The sequence below is a fragment of the Triticum dicoccoides genome, chromosome 4A, assembly GCF_002162155.2.
Source record: "Triticum dicoccoides isolate Atlit2015 ecotype Zavitan chromosome 4A, WEW_v2.0, whole genome shotgun sequence".
Taxonomy (NCBI): Eukaryota; Viridiplantae; Streptophyta; class Magnoliopsida; order Poales; family Poaceae; genus Triticum; species Triticum dicoccoides.
In genome coordinates this window covers 24,524,636-24,532,458 of record NC_041386.1, presented here as the reverse complement: position 1 = coordinate 24,532,458, position 7,823 = coordinate 24,524,636, and the positions used below count along the sequence as shown (strand labels likewise).

At 51.1% G+C, this 7,823-nt stretch overlaps 1 non-coding gene across 1 annotated transcript; it reads left to right on the top strand.

Moving 5' to 3' along the window:
• The first annotated feature begins 3,162 nt into the window (after positions 1–3,162).
• On the top strand, positions 3,163–3,236 carry TRNAI-AAU. The gene has a single exon. It is a non-coding gene; the product is annotated as a tRNA-Ile (tRNA).
• The last annotated feature ends 4,587 nt before the right edge of the window (positions 3,237–7,823 follow it).

The window sequence follows — 7,823 nt, the reverse complement described above, 5'->3', positions numbered from 1 at the left end:
AAATCGTCCCCTGAGGGCGAACCGGCGATACAATCGGCGCTGGGACGGTTTTGCGCCCAGTCGTCGTCCCTGGGCGCCGAAATTGGTCCACTTTGCAGCCCAATTTTGATGAATAAAGGGCCCATATGGACGAGAATAGGCCCATATTCGGCGTGGTTTCGCCGTGTCTTGGCGTTCAATTATCAACACAATTATTTTTTATCACATATTTCATCACAGGAAAATCAAATACTTCAACAAAATAATACAACAACAAATAGTTCAATACAAATTATATAGTTCAACAAATAAAAACTCGTATTTCATCACACGGCGTCCCCCTTGAGCCTTCATAGGTGCTCAATCAGATCTTTCTGCAGTTGATGATGCACCTGTGGGTCTCGGATCTCCTGACGCATACTGAGATAGGCAGTCCAAGTTGCCGGTAGATGGCGATCAACTTTGGCTAGAGGACCCTGCCTGTAGTATGGTTCAGTGTCAAACACTGGGTCTTCTTGCTCGCTCTCGATGATCATGTTGTGCAAGATGACACAGCAAGTCATAATCTCCCACATTTGATCTTTGGACCAGGTCTGAGCGGGGTACCGAACAACAGCGAATCGAGATTGGATCACACCAAATGCCCGCTTGACATCCTTCCTGCAAGCCTCCTGAACTTTCGCAAACCAGGCGTTCTTGCCTCCTGCCGCAGGGTTTGAGATCGTCTTCACAAATGTCGACCATCTCGGATAGATGCCATCTGTTAGGTAGTACCCCTTGTTGCATTGGTGCCCATTGATCTCGAAGTTCACCGAAGGAGAATGGCCCTCAACGAGCTTGGCAAAAACAGGAGAGCACTGCAGCACGTTGATGTCATTGTGAGTTCCTGGCATACCAAAGAAGGAGTGCCAAATCCAGAGGTCATGTGTGGCTACCGCCTCAAGCACCACACTGCAACCACCTTTGGCGCCTTTGTACATCCCCTGCCAACCAAATGGGCAATTCTTCCATTTCCAATGCATGCAGTCGATGCTTCCAAGCATCCCAGGAAATCCTCTTGCTGCATTCTGGGCTAGGATCCGAGCAGTGTCTTCCGCATTGGGTGTTCTCACGTATTGTGGCCCAAGCACTGCCACCACTGCCCGATAGAACTTGTAGAAACACTCTATGCTGGTGGACTCGGCCATGCGCCCATAGTCGTCGAGTGAATCACTGGGAGCTCCATATGCAAGCATCCTCATCGCTGTCGTGCACTTCTAAATGGAGGTGAATCCAAGAGCGCCAGTGCAATCCATCTTGCACTTGAAGTAGTTGTCGAACTCCCGGATGGAATTCACAATCCTGAGGAAGAGCTTTCGGCTCATCCGATAACGGCGCCGAAATGTTTCCTCACCATGAAGTGGAGCATCGGCGAAGTAGTCGGAGTAGAGCATGCAGTAGCCTTCGAGACGATCCCGGTTCTTTGCTTTCACCCGCCCCGGCGCCGAGCCACCTCGCCGCGGCTTTTCATTGCTCGCCAGCAGCTAGGCGAGGGCGGCGAGCACCATGAGATGCTCTTCTTCCTGGACGTCGGCCGCGGCTTCCTCCTCCAGCAGCGCGGCGAGCTCTTCCTCGTCATCCGTGTCCATCGCCGAGACAGGCAAAACGCCGAACACCTTGCGCTCGGTGGGCGTGTACCCGCCGCTAAACCGTGCCTCCGCGGCCGGAAACGGCGGCCGGAAACGCCCAGCTGCTGTGGGAGGGGCTGCCGCGGCGAAGCGCTGCTATTTTCCGGCGGGGAATGGCTATCTAGCGGAGTAGGGCGGCGGCCGTCGCCGGGATATAGCTAGTGGTGGCCGAGGGGAAGAAAACCAGGCGTGCGAGGGCGCGGGGGGGTGCGAGGCGAGTCGGGGGAAGAAAACCTTGACATTTCCCCTGTCGGTGTGGGCCAGGCGTGCTTTTCCCTAGCGCCGGAGCCCCCAACTGCTCCCCAGCGCGCCGGGTTCGGCCTGTGACCGCCGGGCGGAAAAAAGGTCCTAACCGGCGATTTTCGACGTCCTGGGGGCGCGACTGGGCCGTTTTTTCGGCGCCGACGCCGAAAAAGTGGCCTGGGGGCCTGTTGGGGGCGCGGCTGGAGATGCCCTAAGATGGACAAGGAGGCTGATGACCCCCTGCACCTGCCGCACCTTTAAGATAGACCGACAGCTGCTCCTTCCTTCCTTCCCTCCCTCCGACGAGCTTGCTTATTCTTACCAAATTCGACTGACCCAATTTCATTGGTAAATTCATGCGACTTACATGTAGCTATTGTCGTTGGGTGCACACGTACGTAGCTCGCGGTTGGTGGTGCATATGCATGCGTGGTCGAGCATGGTTCACATGATCGACTGTGCAACCCAGATGTAACAACATACATCGAGGATCTAGGAACACGTGTTGCAGCTGGGTATGAATCTGTAGCCTGGTTCTCTTCTCTTTGCTCCAATTCAGCTTCTCTTCTCTTTGCTCCAACTCAGTAAAAATATATTATTTAAATCCTTATAGCCCGCTTACATCACCTTAGAGCATAGTTAATAGTGTAGCCAACAATCGGCTATATGAAGTTGTCATATCACGTATAGCCAACCTAATAACCAACATTTAAACTACCTGTATCCTGATTTATTAGTCTCCATCATATTTTGAGTCAAAGTTCAACCACATATTTTACTGGAAAATGTTAATGCTTGTCACAAAAAAAATTATTGGATACGTATTTGATTGTAGTTTTTAATAATATTATTTTTTATTATGTATAACCTATATTTATTGATTAAAATTATGATAAAAATGATCCAAAATACGAGAAGAACTAGTTAACCAGGACGGAGGTAGTAGCAACTAGGAGTAGTTAGTATGAAGTACTAATTTACTAATACATGGCTCAACCTTACACTCTCACATTATTTCTTGAAGTCCATGTTGCAGCTGAGTGCCTGTGACGATTGATTATTATATCATTAGAAACTCCTTTCACATTTGAATTTAGCGATGTGTTTTGTGTAGCATGCATGTTGTATATTATTACTACAACCCATGGTCAAAGGCAATCTCGAAAAGCACATTAGGCCTTATATATTCGAATGGAGTAGTCATTTATTTATTATTTGTTATTTATTTTTGAGAAATATTTAATAAGGAATCCATTAATTATGTAATTAAACTGGCCTATTAGCTCAGCTGGTCAGAGCGTGGTCCTAATAAGGCCAAGGTCGCAGGTTCGAGACCTGCATGGGCCAACTTTTTCATATTCTGCATTTTTTTCTCAGAGTAATTTCACGTCGCGACTCACGAGCTAAAAGAATTGCTCCTGCCGTCGCCGTCCTCCTTCCGCTCCTGCCAATCCCTACATCTCGGAGCACCGGATCCTAAAAAAAAAAAAAAACTGAGAGCACCGCTCGACGTGCTCCCCTCCAGCTCTCATCATGCTCCGTGGACCTGCTGCTGCTCTTGTCATTGTCTCATTGAGCACAACTTATGTGACTAGCTAGCTTCACGTTGTTATCTAAGAGAAAGATGCCACAGGCCGGCTGCCGGGTTACGCCATGGCTCCAATGATTTGCCATGCGTTGTCCTACTGCATGGTGATGTCGCTCGGCTTACTGCTGCATGCAACGTCGTCTTCTAGTACCAGTGGTACGCAGGCACCTTGAAGGAAGAAGTGGAGGGAAAGGCGTACGTCTAGTAAGAAAAATCAGAGAGCCCGAGACCAGACATATGTGTGGTGTGGTGTTGGGTGCACACGTACGTTATAGCCCGGTTGGCGGTGCGTATGCATGCGCGGTCGATCATGGTTCACATGATCCACCGTGCAACCCGGACGCAACAGCACACATTGAAGATCTAAAGTGCCACTGCCGGTAGTGCACACATTGCATGTGGAGTACATAAATGCCAACCAGAAATGTGTCCCTACACGCGGTGATTGTACATTTGGCTGGCCATGCACTAGCTAGCTAGCGTCCATTGTTTCAAAGTTTGACCTAGACATTTTACTCTACTTCTAAGTCGATGTTCTCTTGAGCGGTCGTCTCACGCACACGTACATGCATCTTCCTTTCACGGTCATGGGGTACGCAGATCACATTGTCACCAACAACTACAGAAGTAAAAACACACTGTACGGCCAGCAGTGAACAGTGTCTTCCGGCTTTGTACACAAGTACATTTCGCTGTCGCCGGGGCACAAAGCTATAGCAACGGACCGGCGGATTCGACAGCAACATGCAACGATCTTTCTTTTCTTCTCTCAAAGCGGATTAGGTCGAGCACCGCTATGATCCGCCTCCCCGGCTCCCCAAAAGCAGCCGGCCGGGAGATGGATCGTTGTCTCACGGGACCATTTGTTGGCTCCATCACGATCATCAATAGCCGAAACAGATAGCTGAGATCGAGATGGAGATGGGGAGAGGTACGCAGCAGAGGCACGTCACGTAGCTGTATTGGTTGTGTACGCGCGCACGGATGCGTAACATGCATGGAGCCGACGCCCGGTCCCCGTCCACGCACACGTGATGCCGTCTATCTCCCTTCCGCTCGCACATCTCCATCCACCATTGTAGCTGGTGAAGTTACTGCCACACTGTAGACTGTACCGCTAGCTAGCGCTTGATCACTTAGCTAGCTGCGTGGATTGGCTAGGAGATGGACGCAGTCAGTGTGCCAGGTACGGTGGCTAGTAGTAAGGCCAGCGTGTTGCCTGCATTGGTACAAGGTGTAGATCTGGCCCGTGGATGAATGAGTAGCTGCAGCTAGCAGTAACGTACGCAGCATTGTTGGTTGTTGCATGGGCAACTGTGGCCTGCGGTCGTGGGCATGCAACGCAAGCAACTGAGGTCCTGTTTGGTTTATAAGTTCTAAGACTTTTTTTAGTCCGAACTTATAAGTCTCAAGTTCCTAAAAAGTCTTTATCTGTTTGGTTTCCGGGACTTATAAGTCTCTATAAGACTATATTACAACTATAAGTCTCTATAAATCTCTTTTTGAGAGTTTTATTTTATAAATCTCAAATGCCCACTTTAAGTTCCTATAAGTCCCTTCTGTTTAGTTTAGATGGTATTTATAGAGACTTATTTAAGTCGCTAGACCAATAAATCTATGAAAACAAACACCCAGTGCATGCATGCGTACGTGCTTCCATCAGCTAGCCTAGCTGCTGGACCGGGGGGCCAAGGTGTGCATGCATGTGATATGATCAGTATTGTATCATCTGTTCAATAATAAGTCGCTCCTAGCGTAGCTGCTAGATTGATTGGATTGGATTGAATCGGAGGATCTGGCGACCAGATCGGTCGATCCTGCCGCCGCCTTCCACGCACAAGCGTCTTGGCCGGCCGGCCGGAATCGAACTTAATCGTGTTTTGTTTTCTTTATTCCCTGTCCGTCCCGTTTCATCGGTGCATCGCTGACGATAATATTTTGCACAGTGGTATACGGCTGCAGAGTAATGGACCTCACGACTTCAGCCGGCCGGGTGTTTTTTTTTAAATGGAGGCAGAAGCTTTGCCTCATCCATTATAAATAAGAGAGAATAAAGTTTGTTACAATTCACCGATGACACCATATGAATTATTACTCTTGTAATATGAAAGATTCTATTTTTTTGTTTTTGCACCGGCGGTAACCCAAAGGTTGGCTTCGAGATGGTGTTAAGCAAAATAGTCGATGGAGCGCTTTAAAACCTAAACACTCTTGCATTTCACTCATTTCAAATTGTCCACGTCACAAGCATGATGAGGAAGGCTTTGGCTTGACGGTTTAACGTGCCGGCGTCACAAGTGCTTGTCCACCAAGCGTCAACGGAGTCCAACCAGCGCCACGAAGAGGTGTCCAACTGTGCTTTTTGAGATTTGAAGCGAGTGAATTCGCAGCAGCAGCTAGCAAGCAGGACTTCACTCCCACTGACAGAGTCCCCAGGATTGTGCAAGCCGGCCGGGTTAAATATAAATTTGATCGTTGTCGCTGCAGGCTGGCTGGTGGACGCCGGATCCATGGAAATCGGGGAGGGCACAGGATGAGCGGCCGTACGTATCTTGGGCGAACGGGGCAGAAGAGACAGGATCCGCATCCCGTGTAGCCGTGCTATGTCTGCCCCGCCCGCCGCCATAAATTGTTTTGGCGTCATGTCAAAAATAATTATTTTTTGGCGTTTCGTCCTGTCTGGTGGATGGATGTGTTGGGCCAGCGGCACGGCCCATACAACGCGCCGTGGGCCTGGAACCGACCGAGCGGATCACGGCCGCGCCCATGATAAAAGGCTAACACGAGCCAACAACAAACAAACGTACGTCCTTTTCGAGGCCTCTGACCCGACGCACGCGCGCCGCCCTCCGCCCGCCTCAACGTCTGCTCGGGCTTGCGCAGATCACTGACTGTCGGCGTTATGAGAATGGGGTTTCAAACTTGTCTGTCTGCGGCCCACGGCATGGTTGAGTCAGCAGGCCGTACGGTCCATCTTCACCAGCAAAGCATCAAAGACCCTCACGAGGGTCCAAGCCTCGCGAGACGGACGATGCAAGACCTCCTCGGAAATGGCCTAGCCGGGCAGGCTCACGAGGAGCGGAGATATCAAGGCGGGCCAAACCTCACGAGACCCTCGTGACGTGAGCCATGACGCACGACACCAGGCGGGCGCCAGCATGCGCAGCGTCCTTATTTTCTTTTTGGTGCTAAGGAGGCCAGCGCAGGCGAAAAGTACCGAGGCATAAGGCAAAAGTTGTCATATTGGTGCAACGAGACCAAGACTAGAAGGACGGCAAGACGGAGGTCATCGTGAAGCCGAAGACGACGTCAGCACAAAGCTTTTCGCAGGCGAAGACCACTTTTATCAGAATAGCTTGTACTAGCTGTCCCCCTTCGAATTATCCCGCCATTGTTGGCTCCCTTCCCGCTCGATATTTGGGAAGAAGACCAGGGCCAATATAAATAGGACTAGCCACCACCTTAGTGAGAAAGGGATCATTTATGAGGGATCATTCGGACCATCCACACACACAAGCTCACCAAACTCAAGAACACCTCAACCTCAGGAGGTTGTTCTTCTCTTGTACTGTTCATCATCTGCCCTAGAGGCAATCCACCACCATCATACTGGAGTAGGGTATTACACCACAACGGTGGCCTGAACCAGTATAAATCTTGTGTCTTCATGTGTTACGAGTTCGTCGAGTTCGTCCGCGAGATCTTAGCGAGTTAGGGTGCGGATTGGTAGGAGGGAAAGACTTCGTGCGCACCCCAGTGTTCGAACCTTAAGGGTTTGCCGGAACCCCACATCCGATATTTGGCGCGCCAGGTAGTGGTGCACCGTAGCCTCTCTTCCATCAGTTCGTCACTCCGTCGTCTCCATGGCGGACGCTCGCCGTGCTCGAGCTGAGCGTCGGGCTGCCCTCACCACCTGCGTCGCTCAGACGGCACTCGTCGGCGGGCCACATCGCCGTTCTCCGTCCCCCGCCGACAACGCTGTCACCGGCCCAGCAGGGAACAAGCAGCAGGCGTCCTCGCTGCATCCTTCGGTGCGGCAGGACGGCCGCACCGCCACTCCATCGCTGACCCCTGCCGGTTCTTCGTCTCACGCACACCGCGCTCCCATGGAGGCACGGGCCACGCTCCTCGCACTGAACGAGCTCCTGCGCTACCGCCCCATCGACGACCTCTATGAGGAGTGGCTTGAACCCGTCGTCGAGCTCGTCCGCGCCGTGGGGGGCTCTCCGGCGTCGTCTGATGCGACCCAGTGTAATATAAATTCTGAGGTCTTTGATGTTTCGCCTGAAGTCGGTAATGTTCAAAAATACACTTCATGTACACCCGATTACATACGGCCAAGTCAC